Source organism: Hyperolius riggenbachi, chromosome 2 (genome assembly GCF_040937935.1).
Source record: "Hyperolius riggenbachi isolate aHypRig1 chromosome 2, aHypRig1.pri, whole genome shotgun sequence".
NCBI lineage: Eukaryota > Metazoa > Chordata > Amphibia > Anura > Hyperoliidae > Hyperolius > Hyperolius riggenbachi.
Genome location: NC_090647.1, coordinates 12,967,355 through 12,985,891, shown reverse-complemented (window position 1 = coordinate 12,985,891; position 18,537 = coordinate 12,967,355). Strand labels below are relative to the sequence as shown.

Below are 18,537 nucleotides of genomic sequence, written 5' to 3'. Positions count from 1 at the left end.
ACTCCTCAGTTTAGGAAATCAACGACTCCAACTCCGTGTGCCCAAAATTGCCCCGACTCCTCAGCCCTGATTTTTAAGCAGCCTCGGCTCAGTCTTCTGACGGCGCCGATGTTACTCACTGAGCGCCGCTATAGACTGATTCCTATTATAGTCTATGGCTGCGCCCAAATCTAGCAGCGCCGAAAAGCACTGCTCCACCCTTCAACACCTGGGGAGATGCAGCCGGGGGTTTCTGCTGCATTCGTCATTTGCGCTTACTGCGCGCCGTGCACCCGATCCAGCACGTCAGCCTCAGATTTTAGAGCATGTCCAATCGATACGTGACTAATATCGGCCCAAAATTGGTCACTGTCGATCGGGTAAGCTTTTGACTGCACAGATTTTCATCCAATTCGACTATAATCATCAAGTTGGATGGTTGATTGGCCACCAAATCTACAGATGTATGGCCACCTTAATTCACTGCATTATTTACCAGATATGCAATTAATCTATATAGCAAAATGTGAGGAGCTACTATTAAAGTAAACCCAAGATTACAAGAAAAAAGATTTGCTACTTACCTGGTGCTTCCTCCAGCCCCATGAGCACCGCTGCGTCCCTCACCGTCCTGCTGCGTGCGTCCGCTCTCCAGCTATCGGCCCCGGTAACTGGCTCGGCCTCGCCAGTCAGGCTCTTCTGCACATACACGGAGGGAATGCGCATGCACAGAAGACCCAGACTAACGCGACTGTGCAAGATTACCAGGGCCGACAGCTGGAGAACAGAGACACGTGGGAGGATGGCGAGGGGCTCAGCGGTGCTTATGGGGCTGGAGGAAGCACTGGGTAAGTATCAAATCTTTCTTTATGGTCGTCTCAGATACATTTTATACTTCAAAATGACAATGCTGCACAACCAGCAAACATATGGCTCAAGATGAATGGCTGAAGTGAGAAGACTATTGTAGGCTGACATATTTATTTCCTGTTAAACAATACCAGTTGCCTGGCAGTCCTGCTGATCTCTCTGGCTGCAGTAGTGTCTGAATCACACACCAGAAACAAGCTTTCAGCTAATCCAGTCACACTTCAGTCACCTGATCTGCATGCTTGTTCTGGGCCTGTGGCTAAAAGTATTAGAGGCTCTAGAGCAAAGCATTTCAATCTTTTCACTAACTGCACCACTTTTATCACCTGAAAACTGTCGAGTACCACCCCCGTGCGCCTGCACAGTAGAGCAGACCTGATCAGACTTGGTCGTTTCCACTGTAATCCGAGCGGAGAGACACTACTGTGCGTGTGGGCATGCTGACAAGGAGATCTCCGGGGTTCCATCTCTGCATCCCCTCTTCTAAAGCCTTCTAAAGCCTCTTTAGCAATCATTCATAAAGCCAAGCCAGACCACAGTACTTGTCGGTTTTATGTATAGTTTCTTGGATGTATTTATACTTTTCATGAAGACTGACTTTGTGGATAAAAAAAGCATTTAAAAAGTCTTTATCACGATTTTTTGTATATGTGCCAATAAAGTTTTTCAAATTTTTGTACTGCAAGATTGCATCATAGCATTTTTGTATAAGTCCTTTTCCGAAAGAAATAGATGCAGTGAAGAGACACACAGGCGAAAGGTACACAGTGAAAGCAGGTATACTTCAAATCCAGGAAGTGAGCAGTAATGTCACTGTGCACCGGCTGGCTGTCTCTTCACCACTGGTCACTGTCACTGTGCACCGGCTGGCTGTCTCTTCACCACTGGTCACTGTGCACCGGCTTGCTGTCTCTTCACCACTGGCCTGAGGTCTGAAGTTCCCGCAGGGCAGCACACCGAGGAGTGAGCGACGGGGAGATGAACTTTGTGGAGACAAGATGGGACCAGGACAAATGGCAGACAAACCTGGTGCGTACCACCTGGCCAACAGCAAAGTGCCACTGGTGGTACGCATACCACAGGTTGAAAAGCCCTGCTCTAGAGCATCAGCAGGGTAGCCAGGCAATGTGCAGTGTTTAAAAGGAAACAAATATGTCAGCCTCCATATGTCTCTTACCTCAAGTTCCCTTTAATTATAACAAATACCGGTTTTTGGTTTTTTTTAAAGGAAACATTCAACCAGCAAGACCAAAATACAAAAAACTCTGATCCGGTAGCACAACATTTCTATATAGGAAGTTCCAATATTTAGACACTAATCCAACTGAGCACTAACGCTCCCAATGTCGGCCCACACAAATATATATTTGCACCCAATGATCCAAAACAACCAATTTCTCTCTAATTCAAATCAATTTTGCAAGGAATCCAGTCTCATCATACACAGCACATTGATGTTCCTGCAGGAATCCACTGAAAATTAAAAGAACTGAAGCACTGCACTGCTCAATGTAACGCTATAGGCCGCAAATCTACCCCAGTCCTGCCCATCAACCGAGATTTTCCATCAGGTCTGATCTATACTTCTAAGCAATTTTTAGCCAAAATGGATAGAAATCTGATCGACCGGACATATTAAGGGAATCTATTCCTATCCGATAAGGAAAATGCACCAGTAAAAAAATGTCTTAATAAAATAAAAAAATGGATGTGTGTATGAGTGCCTTAAAATGTACCAGAGCTGTAAAAAAAAAAAAAAAAAAATAGATTTGATACTCACCCGCAGCTTCCTCCAGCAGCATAAACCTCGCCGCCCTCCCGCGGTCTGCTGCTCAGGCGCCATCAGCCCCGGTAATAGGCTCAGTTGGGTCCAGCCTGGGTCTTCTGCACATGCCTGGCCACGCCACGCTGGCGTGACCGACCCAGATTACCGGGGCTGATTGCTGCTGAACGGAGGCACTCGGGAGGACAGCAAGAGACGCATCGGTGCTCATTTTTGTCTTGCCCTAATCCTTTCTGCACCCCCTCCTTTTGTGTCACCAACCCCTCCCTCTAGAATGTAAGCCTTTGGCAGGGCCCTCTCCCCTTTGTGTATCATACTTGACGGTGTGCACTTTACCCAGAATTTGGAACTTGTTACCACTACAGTTTATGATCTGGCATTGTACTACTGTCTGCATTATGTTGTGTATCTTTTTGCTATTACCTGTATTGTTGTATCTATTGTCTATTACCTGTATTGTTCTGTCACCCCTGTTATTGTCTGTAACCTTATTTATTGTACAGCGCTGCGTAATATGTTGGTGCTATATAAATCTAATAAATAATAATAATAATAATAATAATAATTAGGCTGGAGGAAGCCCCAGGTGAGTATATACAGCACTTCTCCTGTCAGACTGTTCGGGCTGATTCACACTACAGTAGTCGTGGCCTGACTGGACTGCCCCGCTCCACCATCACCCGGGAGACCTGCCTGCACTGCCCGCTCCACCATCACCCAGGAGACCTGCCTGCACTGCCCGCTCCACCGTCACCCAGGAGACCTGCCTGTACTGCCCACTCCACCGTCACCCAGGAGACCTGCCTGTACTGCCCACTCCACCGTCACCCAGGAGACCTGCCTGTACTGCCCACTCCACCGTCACCCAGGAGACCAGCCTGTACTGCCCACTCCACCGTCACCCAGGAGACCTGCCTGTACTGCCCACTCCACCGTCACCCAGGAGACCTGCCTGTACTGCCCACTCCACCGTCACCCAGGAGACCTGCCTGCACTGCCCACTCCACCGTCACCCAGGAGACCTGCCTGCACTGCCCGCTCCACTGTCACCTGGGAGACCTGCCTGCACTGCCTGCTCCACCGTCACCCAAGAGACCTGCCTGTACTGCCCGCTACACCGTCACCCGAGAGATCTGCCTGTACTGCCCGCTCCACCGTCACCTAGGAGACCTGCCTGTACTGCCCACTCCACTTTCACCCAGGAGACCTGCCTGCACTGCCCGCTCCACTGTCACCTGGGAGACCTGCCTGCACTGCCCGCTCCACTGTCACCTGGGAGACCTGCCTGCACTGCCTGCTCCACCGTCACCCAAGAGACCTGCCTGTACTGCCCACTACACCGTCACCCGAGAGATCTGCCTGTACTGCCCGCTCCACCGTCACCTAGGAGACCTGCCTGTACTGCCCACTCCACTTTTACCCAGGAGACCTGCCTGTACTGCCCGCTCCACCATCGCCCGGGAGACCCGCCTGTACTGCCCGCTCCACTGTCACCCAGGAAACCGGCCTGTACTACCCGCTCCACCGTCACCCGGGAGACCAGCCTGTACTGTCCGCTCCACCGTCACCCGGGAGACCAGCCTGTACTGTCTGCTCCACCGTCACCCGGGAGACCAGCCTGTACTGTCTGCTCCACCGTCACCCGGGAGACCTGCCTGTACTGCCATGGCTGCAGACTACCTGGCGTATCCCTGGTCTGGCTACAAGCACCTCACACACACAGGAGCTCCTGGCTGAGGGGCACCTCTCACACACAGAGGTCCTCCTGGGCGGGGGCTGCGGAGCTGTGTGTGCAGCGCAGGGGCGGGGCACCGGCCAGTGCGGATAGGCAGCAGGCTGTACACATAGATCACTCTCCCCCCTCTCCTCACACACAGGCCTCGCTCTGCAGTATGAGCTGTCCTGTGTCTCTCTCACCTCAGCGGCTCCGCCTCTCTCTCCCTCCGCCGCTCACCCGCTCGCCTCTCCGTCTCTCTCTCTCCCGGTATCTCTCCGCTACAGGCCGCAGGCGGGAAAACGGGAGACGTCAGAAGTCACGGCGTCGCTCAGCACTGGTCACGCACACGTCAGTTAGCTCCGCCCTTTCGCTTCTACCAGTCGCTGCGCGCTCCGATTGGCGGTTGCCGCTGCCAGTCAGCCGCTGGGCGTGGCCTACTCGTCGCTCAGGCGGCCTGTGCTCGGAGCCTTGTGCCTCTCACGCCTCCTGATTGGCTGGTTTATCTGCGGCATGCGCGAGCACGAGGGCAGCGTCAGAGCAGGCGGCGGCGTGACGTCAGTACGCGGGTCATGTGACCCAGGGCAGTGCGTGCGGCTGCCTGGAGACGTCAGTGAGTCACATGCTCGGTGTGACGTCACGGAATTAGTTTCCTCATCGTCCAGATATCCGCCTGTGACTGGTTGTGTTTCACTTGAGCAGCGGACGGGAGCATGGGAGACTCCTACTGCGCATGCGGGGCTGCCCAATCTGTCACTACACCTGACTGACGCCAAATACCAATAATAACAATAATAATATGGCTGCCAGGTGTCCCTTTCTCTGAGGGACAGTCCCTGTTTGGGAACCCAGTCCCTCTGTCCCTCTTTCAGGACTCATGATCAGATCTGTGTCGTGTGTGGATTTTTTTTTCTACTGAAAAAAGTGTTAAATTGCCCTCAACTTTGTTCCCATCTTTTAAAGAGAACCTGTAACGAAAAAACCTCCACTGGGGGATACTCACCTCGTGTGGGGGAAGCCTCCGGATCCTATTGAGGCTTCCCGTCCTCCTCAGTCCCACGGCGGTGGCGATAAAGCTTCCTGAACAGCGGGGATGTAAATATTTACCTTCCCGGCTCCAGCGCAGGCGCAGTATCGGAGATAGGTGGAAATAACCGATCGCTGTCGGGCCGCTCTACTGTGCAGGCGCCAAGTCTCTTACGCCTGCGCAGTAGAGTGGACCCTACAGAGATCGGCCATTTCACCTATCTTGGTGCTGTAGCGGCACCTTAGGGTGCTGTCTCTCTCCCCCGCTGTCTCCTCCAATATTGATGTGCAGGCTGGCGGGTGGCTGCGGGCGGAACTTACCTCTGTGTCGCAGGCGCCGGAAGTTCGGGTCCCGCAGCCGCTGAGTTTCGATTCAAAAAAAGATCCGGATCAAAGATCCGAATCATTCATGAGCCGGACAACACTATTCAGACTGATAGTGTTGTCCGGCTCATGAATGAGATTCTCAGCGGCTGCGGGACCCGAACTTCCGGCGCTGGAGCGATACAGAGGTAAGTTCCGCCTGCAGCCACTCGCCAGCCCTGCACATCATATTGGAGGAGACAGCGGGGGAGAGAGAGCACCCTAAGGTGAGGGAAGGGGGGGGAGATTGCCCCCCTTCTCCACCGCTGCTCCCAGCTCTCTCTCTCTGCTGCGCTGTTCTCCTCCTGCGCTGTGGGGGGGCTCTAAAACCGGACAACTGTTTTTTTACACTGGACACAGCGCACAAAAACCGGACTGTCCGGTGTAAAACCGGACACCTGGCAACCCTAAGCGGCAACAGTGCCCCCGCTGGAGCCAGGGCAGGTAAATATAGCAAGCCTTGCCAGGCCTGTCGAGGGAGGATTCTGGGACACTTTGGGGGAGCCAGCGCTGGACTGCCTGCAGCTACAGGGGAGGGGGAAGCATTTGGAACCCTGAGGCTTCCACCTACCGAGGTGAGTCCCCCCCAGGGGAACGTTTTTTTGTTACAGGTTCTCTTTAAATTGATGGGTTTCCTTTTTCCAAATGTTAAAGTGTACCTGATTGCTCCCTCGTTGCCGCATGGTTCGTCCATAACTGGCCCCGGTATGTCGTACAGTCTGTGCAGTCTGGCCACGCGCGCTCCTATCACCGGGAATGTTCTGTGCCTGCGCAGTCCACGTCATGTGATGCGTGCTGCAGGCGCAGAAGAGCAGACACTGCCGATGGGTTGATGTCATTATGGGTGGGCAGCAGGACACTGAGGAGGACCAGGGCTGTGGCAAGGGACTGAAGTGGCTGGAAAAAGCCCCAAGTGTGTAAAAATGTATTATACTCGCCTCGGGAGTCCCTAAAGGTGCCCATACATGGTACAATTTTTTCGATTAGATAATTTAGTTTGATTATTCCGTTAGATCGAACATTAAGATTTTTTTCCAACATGTCTGATCGGATTTTTATAGAAAAAAACTGGATAATTGTTCGTTTCTCTTGATAGAAAAAAAAGGATTCTTTTCAACTTTCATTCGATTCGATCATTTTGGTTGAAAAAAGGGAAAACCGAACGTTTTTATTGTACTGTGTATGGGTACCATTAAAGGGAATGTCCGAGCTGCGCAATAAAAGGACATTTACTTACTTGGGGGCTTCCTCCAGCCTCTAGCAGCCTCTATGTCCTTAGCCACAGCTCCGCTCTCAGCTGCTGGCTCCCAGTCCCCTCTGCTGCAGAGGCTGAGCTCGCCAGACCGTCCTCTACTGCGGGAGCGCCACTGTCTATCTTTCGCACGTTGTCTGGAGTGTACTGCGCAGGCGCAGTAGTTCTGTGCCTGCACAGTACACTCCACACCACGTGCAAGTGATTGACGCAGGCGCAGTGCAGGATGACCTGGTGAGGTCGGCCTCTGCAGCAGAGGGGACTGGGAGCCAGCAGCTGAGAGCGGAGCTGTGGCTAAGGACATAGAGGCTACTAGAGGCTGGAGGAAGCCCCCAAGAGACATAGCGGCTGGCCGGCTGCTAGGGGCTGGAGGTAAGTAAATGTCCCGTGTAAGTAAATGTCCTTTTTTAAAGTAGTTTGGATATTTATTTGAATATTAAGGAAACTAAAGAGTCCCTTATTATTTAGGCAACTTAAAGCAGATCTCCAGCCTAACTGTAAAATCTGGCAGCATTCCTGTAAAAGAAAGTTATGGCTACCTGCGCTTCCTTGTCTCTTGAAGACATCCCGAAGACCCGGCATCCCCTGACTTCTGGTACGTGGCTCCGCCTCCCTACCCCGAGAAACACTCCAAGATGTGTAATGCAGTAAACATCTTGATGTTTTTGCTCAAGGAGGCGTGGCCATGCGCCAGAAGTTGGGTGATGGGGGGGGGGGGGCTTCAAGGGAGAAGGCAGCGCAGGTAACTACAGCTTTCTTTAACAGGAATGCTGCTGAAGTTTCATTTAGGCTTGAGATCCACTTTAACCCTCCTGGCGGTTTATTAAAATCCGCCAGGGGCAGCAAAGCCGTCTCCGGCGATCGGAGATCAGGAGATCCCGGGATCTCCTGGAGGGCTTCCCCCGTGCCATGGAGACGGGCGGAATGACGTCACCAGCGTCCTCGACGTCGTGACGTCAAAGGGGATTTCGATCCACCCCACAGCGCTGCCTGGCACTGATTGGCCAGGCAGCGCACGGGGTCTGGGGGGAGGGGCGGCTGCGGCGCGACGGATAGCGGCGAATCGGCGGGTAGCAGCGGCGATCGGATTGCACACGCAGCTAGCAAAGTGCTAGCTGTGTGAAGCAAAAAAAAAAAAATTATGCAAATCGGCCCAGCCGGGCCTGAGCGGTGCCTTCCGGCGGCATAGCCCGAGCTCAGCTCGGGCTTACCACCAGGAAGGTTAAAGTGAACCGGAGACAGCATGAAAGAAAACATTTATACTTACCTGGGGCTTCTTTCAGCTCCCTTCAGTCTGATCTGTCCTTTGCTGCTGTCTTCGACTTAAGGATCCTCCGTAAGGGCTCCCGTAAGTTCAGCCAGTTGGGGCTACTGCGCAGGTGCAGAACTTTCCCGGCCATGGGAACACGCCGCGGGAGTGTGGGCAGCCACACTGCACATGTGCTGACTGGCCGAACTTACAGGAACCCTTACGGAGGATCCATAAGTCGGAGAATAGCAGCGAGGGAGCGATCAGGCCAGAGGGCGCTGAAGGAAGCCCCAGATATATATGAATTTTTTTCTTGCAGGTCAACTCAGGTACACTTTAATGATGTCAGAACCATGGTCATGACATCACACTGGGAGGGGTTTAACCACAATATCAGCCATACAGAGCCCCCTGATGATCTATTTGAGAAAAGGAATAGATTTCTCATGGGAAAGGGGGTATCAGCTACTGATTGGGATGAAGTTTAATTCTTGGTTACAGTTTCTCTTTAATATCCAAATACCTCCTAACATTAGTCCTCTGATCTAGATCTGATATAGCTGCAACCCTTCTCTACAACACCTAAGGCTGAACATGACTAATGCAGTAGATGGTACATTACAGTCGAGAGCAATCCTATTAGCAATTGTTGGAGATGCCAAACCAGGATTACTTCCTATTCTCATATATGGTGGTTCTGTCATAGGCTCTCCACTTTTTGGCTGGATGAGAACGGTGAAATACATATCTTCACGCCTTTCTTCGGAATCCACCAAGACATCAAGGCCATTATTAGTATAGGAATGTTAGTAGCAAGAGATATGATTAGGAAGCAATGGCTTAAGTCATCCATACCCCAATTTAAAGAATGGCTAGCTGTTATGGAACGTATGTCTGTACGCTGTCGGTGAGTTGGGCGCAGGGCGAGCCTAATGACGGCTCTCCCCGCTTCCGCAAAACACCCCGGCGGCGTTAAATACTATTCCCTCTCCGAGTTGTCACAACTCAGAGGGAGATGTAATTAGAGGTCCGGCAACCGCCAGAGCCCCGGATTACAGACACGTGCCCCGCGCAGCATAACTGAGCGCCGTGCAACGAAACAACCTGCTTCGGACATGGAATATATGTTTAGTGCAGAGGTGGAACCAGTGTGGAGAATGTCAAACAATTCTAATTTATTGTCCTGGGCATCCAAGTGGTGGGAGATGAATAATATATTGACGCGGTCCATAGTACCCTCTCCCTATGAAGTGCTTACAGTCTCAAGCCCTAATTGTGTAACATTATATGCTCCCCCCATTAACGTTTACAAAAATAATATTACAAATAGCCCCAGTCCCACGATATAAATGAAGAGTGTATGTGAGTGGCATGCTCGCTGTTGGTGGGCACCTGGCATGATCTAATACTACAGGAAAAGGGAAATTGGATGAATGCGTATTATCAAATGAGTCTAACAATATTTTCAAAAAGAATACTTCCAGTAGCTATAATGGACTCTGAATTTTATGAATAGAAAAAAAAATTATATCTATTTATATACTGTATATACACTGTATATATATATATATATATATATATATATATATATATATATATATATATATATACTCCCTTAAACTACATATTAACACTTTAACTACCTCCTGCTACTTCCATCTCAAAAACATTTCCAGAATCCGTCCCTTCCTTTCACAAGAAGCAACTAAAATGCTTGTACATGCCCTAATCATCTCCCGCCTTGACTACTGCAACACCCTACTCTGTGGTCTACCAAAAAGCAGACTGGCACCTCTCCAATCCCTACTAAACTCTGCGGCCCGTCTCATCCACCTCTCTTCTAGATCCTCTGAGGCAGCCCCTCTCTGCCAATCCCTCCATTGGCTACCAGTTGCCCAAAGGATCCAGTTTAAACTTCTCACACTTGCATACAAAGCTCTATACAAGCTATCGCCTCCATACATTTCCTCTTTAATCTCCAGATACCTCCCCACCCTGACCCTCCGTTCCTCACAGGAGACCCTTTTGTCCTCCAGCCTAGTCACCTCCTCTCACTCTCGCATCCAAGACTTCTCACGGGCTGTCCCTCTCCTTTGGAACTCTCTCCCTCAGCCGGTTCGTCATGCCTCAAGTCTGGAAACCTTCAAACGTACTCTGAAAACACACCTGTTCAGACAAGCCTATAATTTGCTATAGGCAGCACTGAAGGCACACTGGCTCACCCACTAATCCTTGTGTTTCCTTCCCTTTTGTTTCCTCCCCACTACCCTCTAGATTGTAAGCCCGCAAGGGCAGGGACCTCCTCCTAGTGTTTCTCATACTGCTGTTATTTTAACATATGTACATGTACCAACAACACATCAACTATGTATGTATCTGTATTGTCACGGACGATTGCGGGGACGCAGGCGCGTCCTGGAACCGCCCGTGAAGAAAAGAACGATCGCACTAGATTCCTGCATCGATTGCGCCTCAGATCAATAAAACCAAGATCTGATGTGCAGTATCCCTCTGCTTAGGAACAGCTGGGAAATCTGTCTTAGCTGAAATGACAGCCTGGGGGGAAGGTGTTAATTAGCTTGGACATATTCCCTGTGGAAGGCACAATTTCCCTTTTGGTTCTGCGAACCAGGTGACACTTAGCTGATCTCATGGAGATGTTAATTAACCAAAGGAGGCCTAGGTGCAGCCAAGCAGGCTACGAATCCACGGGAGGTCTTGACACTCTGTTCGCTGCTAAAGATCAAAGGAAAGTCAGCTGTTAGCAGCTAAAACACCTCCTGAATTAACCTGAGGCTCATGGCATAATCCATAACTTCCCAGATCTGTAATATTTCTGGGGTTCCTGAGATGGCAGCTTCACCAAACGTGGGGGGAAGTGTAGCATGAGCCCCGGTGCTGGTTCTGAGGAAGTTTCAGAACCTTCGGAGGTAAGGACTGCCAGCTAGGCAGTTTCAAAGTGCCCTGATGATACCACAGGGGTCCCACCCCTCATGTCTGGTATCAGGGCGCTGGGTAAATCGAGACAGACCTGAAAATGTTAATAAATCTGCCCTGACCTGTACGGTTCTGTGAGATGGAGCCCATATATGGGTAGATATGATTTCTGGTCCTCAGGGTAAGGGGAGGGCTCATCTCATCCTCCAAGGGGGTGTGTGGCTCCCCGCCCTCACTCCCTCCTACTGACTCAGGGGCATAAGAATGGCAGAGGACCCAAACTCAGTGTCCTCCACACTGAACCATCTTGCACTCATCAGATGCCAGCTTGAGGATATGCTGGCATCCACCTGGTCTGAACTCTGAACTCTGGACTTTGAAACCAAGGACTTTATGATTTTTTCCACAATAAGGACATCTTTCCAGGAACTAAGTATTTTTCTCCCTTCTTTTATTTTTCATACTGGCTATTACTGTTTTAATAATTGTTGATTTTCATAATTGTCTGTATATATTAATTATTTATATTGCGTGAATAAACGACTTTCCCCAAGTCATTCACTGTTTCGCTACCCTGCTTATCAGCACACACAGAAATGATCCCGGGTCTCTGAAGATACGCTACTGTTTGTTTGTTGTTGGCTAGACAGAATATCGTGTGTTTAACCGTTTTATTCGCAGGATTAGTCAGTCAGTTAGTGGGTCCCACGGTCCCATAGTAACCGCGGTGGTGGCAGTTTACTCTGAACCAGTAGGTGACGTTGTAATTACCCGTGTCTCACAGGCTCCCTTCTGAGTTGTCTGCGGCTAATTCTTAACGGTTCCTGCGCATTGACTGCGACCAGAGTTCGCACGATCTGTGCGCTGGCACCGTTTAGAAGGCTAAGTGCGGTCAGCCACTGAGGGCTACTGTGACAGTGTTAGGCAGCGGTTGGGATCTGTGTTGTGCTGAAAGTATCTGCGATAGCGCTAGCGCTATCGAGAAACGAACTAATTCGTTGGTGTAGCTGGAAGGCAATATATTTTTTATATATACAGAGAGACTGTGTAGCCAGTACCCCTTCCCCAAAGTTTTATTTTATTTGGCATGGAAATGTCCGGGAACTACCAGAACATGTGCCTAGCAGACCTGGAAAATCTTTGCGAAGAGAGGGGCATTGGCATCCTCCGCAAGACAAAACGGGACCTGATAGCAGACTTGTCCAGATGGGATGCCCAGCAACTGCGGGAGCCGGGAGTGTCCGCTGAGGTGGATACCAGCCCATCTGACAATCAAGGGGAACCAGAGGCTGAAGATCTTAGGCGTACAGAGGTTGAGCATCCTGCGGGCCCTGTTGCAACAGTTACGCCAGAGACTGTCAGTATGGACCCCAATCCCAGAGTTTCTGACATTACTCGCCCGGAACTGGCCAGTACTGGACTGTCCATGGGTGCTGACCCGGTAATGCAGCAGGCATTACAAAAGCTGATGGAGACTGACCTGGACAAGTACATGCAGTACATGGAAGCACGAGAGGAACGGGAGCGCCAATCTGCAGAACGCAAAGCTGCTGCTGCTGCTGCTGCTGAACGCCACGCGGAGAGGGATGCTGCTGAGCGAGAACGGGAGCGCCAACGACAGCATGAGCTAAACATGGCAAAAGTGCAACAGGCCAGCCGGAGTTCACCGCCCAGCCTCCCTGCTGAAGGAGCTGCAGCACCCGTAAGTGCAAAATTTAAATTTGCTAATATTGAAAAAGACACTGACATTGACTTGTTTTTGCGGTCTTTTGAAAAAGCATGCCGTCAGTATCGTCTGTCCCAAGACCAGTGGGCCAGACATCTGACACCTTTGCTGCGCTACAAAGCGCTTGATGCCTTCGCAGAATTGCCTGCGGAGAAGGATAATGATTATGCTGCTATAAAAGACGCTATCATTACGAAGTACCAGCTGACGCCAGAAGCCTATCGGAAAAAGTTCAGGGCCTGGCAGAAAAAGTCTTCTGATTCGTACCGAGATGTGGCCAGCAGCTTGCTCACCACACTACGGCAGTGGACTCTAGGCCTCACCAAAGGGTCTTATGGCGTCCTGGAGGACTTGATAGTCCTCGAACAATTTCTGAACATTTGCCCTGCTGATGTACGCCAGTTTGTGCTAGAACGCAGGCCGGCTTCAGCCACTGTCGCTGCAGACCTTGCTGAGACTTTTGCAACTACCCGGGTGGCTGATACACGCAGAACTGTCCCATCCAGCTGGAGAGGAGGTCAGCCCAATACCTCGGCAGACCCTCCTGCCCCTGTGAGCCGTCCGCCACAGAGGCCACCCAGCGCAGCTGCTGCACCCAGGCCTGCAGCGCCTGGAGAGGTCACCTGTCACTACTGCCGCCAGCCCGGACACATGAAATTCGACTGTCCGGAGCGGAGACAGACACCACCAGCACCTGGATCATCTGCATCACCTGCACCTCACCCACAGCAGAGGCAACCCGCCAGCGAACCACAGCCTGGATCATCCGATTTTGTCCTGTTTGCCCGCGGAAAGGAAATCCGCGACCGAACCGACCAGCAGCAACTTGTTAGAGTGAACGGCAAAGTTGTCACCGGATTTCGAGACACCGGAGCTGACATCACGTTAGTTCACTCACATCTTGTGCCAAAGGAGAGCATCAGCTCCAGCCGATCCCTTGCCCTTACTGGAGTAGAGGGCACCCTTTTCCACATAGCCCACGCAAGAGTGAAGCTGGATTGGGGAGTGGGAGGGGTCCACGAAAGGGTTGTTGGGGTTATGAAGGATCTCCCAGTCCCTGTGTTGCTAGGGACTGATTTGGGCAAGCTTGTGTCCTACTATGAACCTGCCACGACCGCCTTGTCGCTCACGGAAGGAGACGGACTCTCCACCCACCACCAGGTACTTTATACACTTGGGGGAGCACCAGGGGGAGGTGGGTTGAATGTGCCCAGTTCAAGGGTACCAGGTTCAATAGTGCCTGCTTCAAAGGCACCTGAGTTTGATGTACAGGCTGTCTGTTGTGATGATGCTGTAACTGTACCTGAGTTTCTTGTACAACCTGTCTGTAATGAAAAAATGTCTATACCTGTCAATGTCATTACTGCATGCAATGATGATTTGAGTAATGCCCGTCTGTGCCATTCTGACAGTGTACCTGTGCTAGCAGTACCGCGCAGCTGCACTGCTCAGAACCCGAGCTCAGAACAGGTGGAGGGGGTTCCGGCCTCCTCCCCCTCCTCTGACTGCAGGGATGAGACCTTTCAGCCGCTGGCCTCGTGTGACATGAGCCAGTTGGCTGAAACTGACAGCGCCGTATTCTCAGCCGCACTACAAAGTGACCCAAGCCTGGAGGTGCTCAGGCAGCAAGCCGCTGAGCCCCTCGCAGACGGGGCCGCTTTCAAGGTGTACTGGGAAGGTGGGAGACTGTACAGTGAGTCTGTACAGCCCCCTACAGGTAGATCCCACGCGAATACCAAATGGCTTGTGGTCCCGAGTGCGTTCAGGGGACATGTGCTGAAATCCGCACATGGTAATCCTCTGACAGGGCACTCAGGGGTCCGCAAGACACTTGCCGGTATTCGGAACCAGTTTTATTGGCCCCGGATGAACAGGGATGTAGCAAACTACTGCAGGGCATGTGCCGTCTGTCAGGAGCTGGGAAGGTCCAGGGATTCCCGCGGGGTTCCCTTAGGTCCACAGCCACTCAGCAGGGGAACCCTGCGTGGGCTGGCTGTTGACCTAACCAACCCACTGCCCGTTGTCAGCAGTCCCGGCAGACACCACGTCCGACTGCAGTGGCGCAAACGCCCTCTCCAGAACGGTCCATGTTGGGTCAACCCTGAGGGTAGCAGACCGCGACCGGTCCAGGGGAACCGAGCCACAGGCTCCAATAGGTTTTCCCGCCGTACCGGCAACTCGAGGCCCGTCAGCCAGGTTAGCGGCGCTGCCACACATCTTGCGGATGAATGGCTAAGCCACGGACAAGGGGGAGGGCTGTCACGGACGATTGCGGGGACGCAGGCGCGTCCTGGAACCGCCCGTGAAGAAAAGAACGATCGCACTCGATTCCTGCATCGATTGCGCCTCAGATCAATAAAACCAAGATCTGATGTGCAGTATCCCTCTGCTTAGGAACAGCTGGGAAATCTGTCTTAGCTGAAATGACAGCCTGGGGGGAAGGTGTTAATTAGCTTGGACATATTCCCTGTGGAAGGCACAATTTCCCTTTTGGTTCTGCGAACCAGGTGACACTTAGCTGATCTCATGGAGATGTTAATTAACCAAAGGAGGCCTAGGTGCAGCCAAGCAGGCTACGAATCCACGGGAGGTCTTGACACTCTGTTCGCTGCTAAAGATCAAAGGAAAGTCAGCTGTTAGCAGCTAAAACACCTCCTGAATTAACCTGAGGCTCATGGCATAATCCATAACTTCCCAGATCTGTAATATTTCTGGGGTTCCTGAGATGGCAGCTTCACCAAACGTGGGGGGAAGTGTAGCATGAGCCCCGGTGCTGGTTCTGAGGAAGTTTCAGAACCTTCGGAGGTAAGGACTGCCAGCTAGGCAGTTTCAAAGTGCCCTGATGATACCACAGGGGTCCCACCCCTCATGTCTGGTATCAGGGCGCTGGGTAAATCGAGACAGACCTGAAAATGTTAATAAATCTGCCCTGACCTGTACGGTTCTGTGAGATGGAGCCCATATATGGGTAGATATGATTTCTGGTCCTCAGGGTAAGGGGAGGGCTCATCTCATCCTCCAAGGGGGTGTGTGGCTCCCCGGCCTCACTCCCTCCTACTGACTCAGGGGCATAAGAATGGCAGAGGACCCAAACTCAGTGTCCTCCACACTGAACCATCTTGCACTCATCAGATGCCAGCTTGAGGATATGCTGGCATCCACCTGGTCTGAACTCTGAACTCTGGACTTTGAAACCAAGGACTTTATGATTTTTCCCACAATAAGGACATCTTTCCAGGAACTAAGTATTTTTCTCCCTTCTTTTATTTTTCATACTGGCTATTACTGTTTTAATAATTGTTGATTTTCATAATTGTCTGTATATATTAATTATTTATATTGCGTGAATAAACGACTTTCCCCAAGTCATTCACTGTTTCGCTACCCTGCTTATCAGCACACACAGAAATGATCCCGGGTCTCTGAAGATACGCTACTGTTTGTTTGTTGTTGGCTAGACAGAATATCGTGTGTTTAACCGTTTTATTCGCAGGATTAGTCAGTCAGTTAGTGGGTCCCACGGTCCCATAGTAACCGCGGTGGTGGCAGTTTACTCTGAACCAGTAGGTGACGTTGTAATTACCCGTGTCTCACAGGCTCCCTTCTGAGTTGTCTGCGGCTAATTCTTAACGGTTCCTGCGCATTGACTGCGACCAGAGTTCGCACGATCTGTGCGCTGGCACCGTTTAGAAGGCTAAGTGCGGTCAGCCACTGAGGGCTACTGTGACATGTATTTATTCTATTCAATGTCATGACTGTACAGTGTCTTTTACTTCTCATGTATATTTGTATCCCAATATTTGTTTGTACTATGTACAGCGCTACGGAAGATGTTGGCGCTATATAAATAAAAAATAATAATAATAATAAAAAAAAAATATATATATATATATATATATATATATATATATATATATATATATATATATATATATTACTGTATATTCTGGAGTATAAGACTACTTTTGTGTATCTTATTGCTTATTATCTGTATTGTTGTATCTATTGACTATTACCTGTATTGTGCTGTCACCCCTTTTATCATTGTCTGCAATCCTATTTATTGTACAGCGCTGCGTAATATGTTGGCGCTATATAAATCTAATAAATAATAATAATACTTTTTAACCCTTGAAAATCTTCTGAGAAGTCAGGGGTCATCTTATACGCCGGGCGTCATTGATGCCGGGTGATACGCCCTGTCCTGTTACCGCCTCTCAGATCTCGCTGCTGAGGACTGTAGTGAAGCGGCGCAGGCGCACATGTGCGAGATCTGAGAGGCAGAGAAAGAGGTAAATAGGATACAAGGGCGGGGCCAGACGGGTGAAGGAGACAGCACAATCTATTCTTCCATACCACTCTGATAAACAGGTAGACAAGAAGAGCTGCCCAATCCGCTTATGGAGAGGGAATATACTATATGTATATATAATATATATATATATATATATATATATATATATATATATATATATATATATATATATATATATATACACACATATATGAACAGATGCAAAGTATCACAGTTGCAGATGTCAGGGCTGATTTCCAGTGTTTGTCATTCCAGCAATGTTTCTCTCAATGAGATATCACAGCAGTCCAGCCAGGATGAAGCAAAGCTGTTCACCTGAGAGTTGGATCAGTCCCAATCGCAGACTTCTCCAGGATTCATAACAGGATTAGTAGAGCCGGCAAGCAAAGCACATGTATAGCGTGGATGAGCGGCTTACAACCAATGTGAGCAGCCTGGCCAATACAACGTGCAGACCAATGCTAAGAAAGCCTCAGTATAATGCTACTCGCCTGAAGATAGCGATAAGTGGCTGTATGAAAGTCAATGTTGTCCTCCAGCCAACTGCTTGCTATACAGGTAGTCCTCGGGTTACGGACGCCCGACATACGAACCACCCGCCGATACGAACGGCCTAACCCCGCCGCAATGACATAATTTCCGCATGGGGGAAGTTTGAAGAAGCGGCTTCAAACTTCCCCCGAGTGCTGATGCATGTCCCCAGCAGTGTTGGACTCACCTCCGAACCAAGTCCTACGCTGTCTGTTGTCCGTTCTCTGCCTCCTGCTCCCAATAGCCGCGTACAGCACCGCTAGATGCAGCATCCATTCACTTCCTGTATGTCATGTGACCTACACCTTTCTGTATGTCATGTGACCTACAACTTCCTGTATGTCATGTGACCTACAGCTTCTTGTATGTCATATGACCTACAGCTTCCTGGCGGTGCTGTAGTACGCGGCATTTGCAAGGCAGAGAGCGGAGAACAGACAGCGTTGGACTCGGGCTGGAAGGTGAGTCCATAGGGAGAGTGAAGGGAAAGAGGCATGGGGGTAAAAATGGAGGAACGGGGGGGGGGGGGGGGGTGGTACAGAGGAACAGAGGGTACAATAGGATGCACAGGGGATCAAATAGAGGGGGTTGAAAAAGAGGTGGAGACATAGAGATGCACAGAGGGGGGACAAACGGGCACTGAAGAGGACATTCAGGCACAAGGGAAGACAGAGATGCACATAGGGGGACACTGAAGCCAAAGGGGGGCACATGGGAAGCAAAGATAGCACGGTGTTCCAACTTAAGAACGGATTCAGGTTAAGAACGAACCTACAGTCCCTATCTCGTTCG

The 18,537-nt window shown here is 50.5% G+C and overlaps 1 protein-coding gene across 3 annotated transcripts in view; it reads right to left on the bottom strand.

Annotated features, from left to right (window-relative positions):
* The window catches only part of NUP98 (nucleoporin 98 and 96 precursor), a 133,522-nt gene extending 128,731 nt beyond the window's left edge, over nucleotides 1-4,791 (bottom strand). Inside the window, exon 1 of one of the 3 annotated variants that reach the window (XM_068266493.1) lies at nucleotides 4,550-4,791. The gene's annotated coding sequence lies outside the window, so the exon portion shown is untranslated. The remainder of the gene's footprint in view (nucleotides 1-4,549) is intronic. The other 2 variants (XM_068266492.1, XM_068266491.1) reach the window with 2 other exon arrangements.
* Between the last annotated feature and the right edge of the window lie 13,746 nt (nucleotides 4,792-18,537).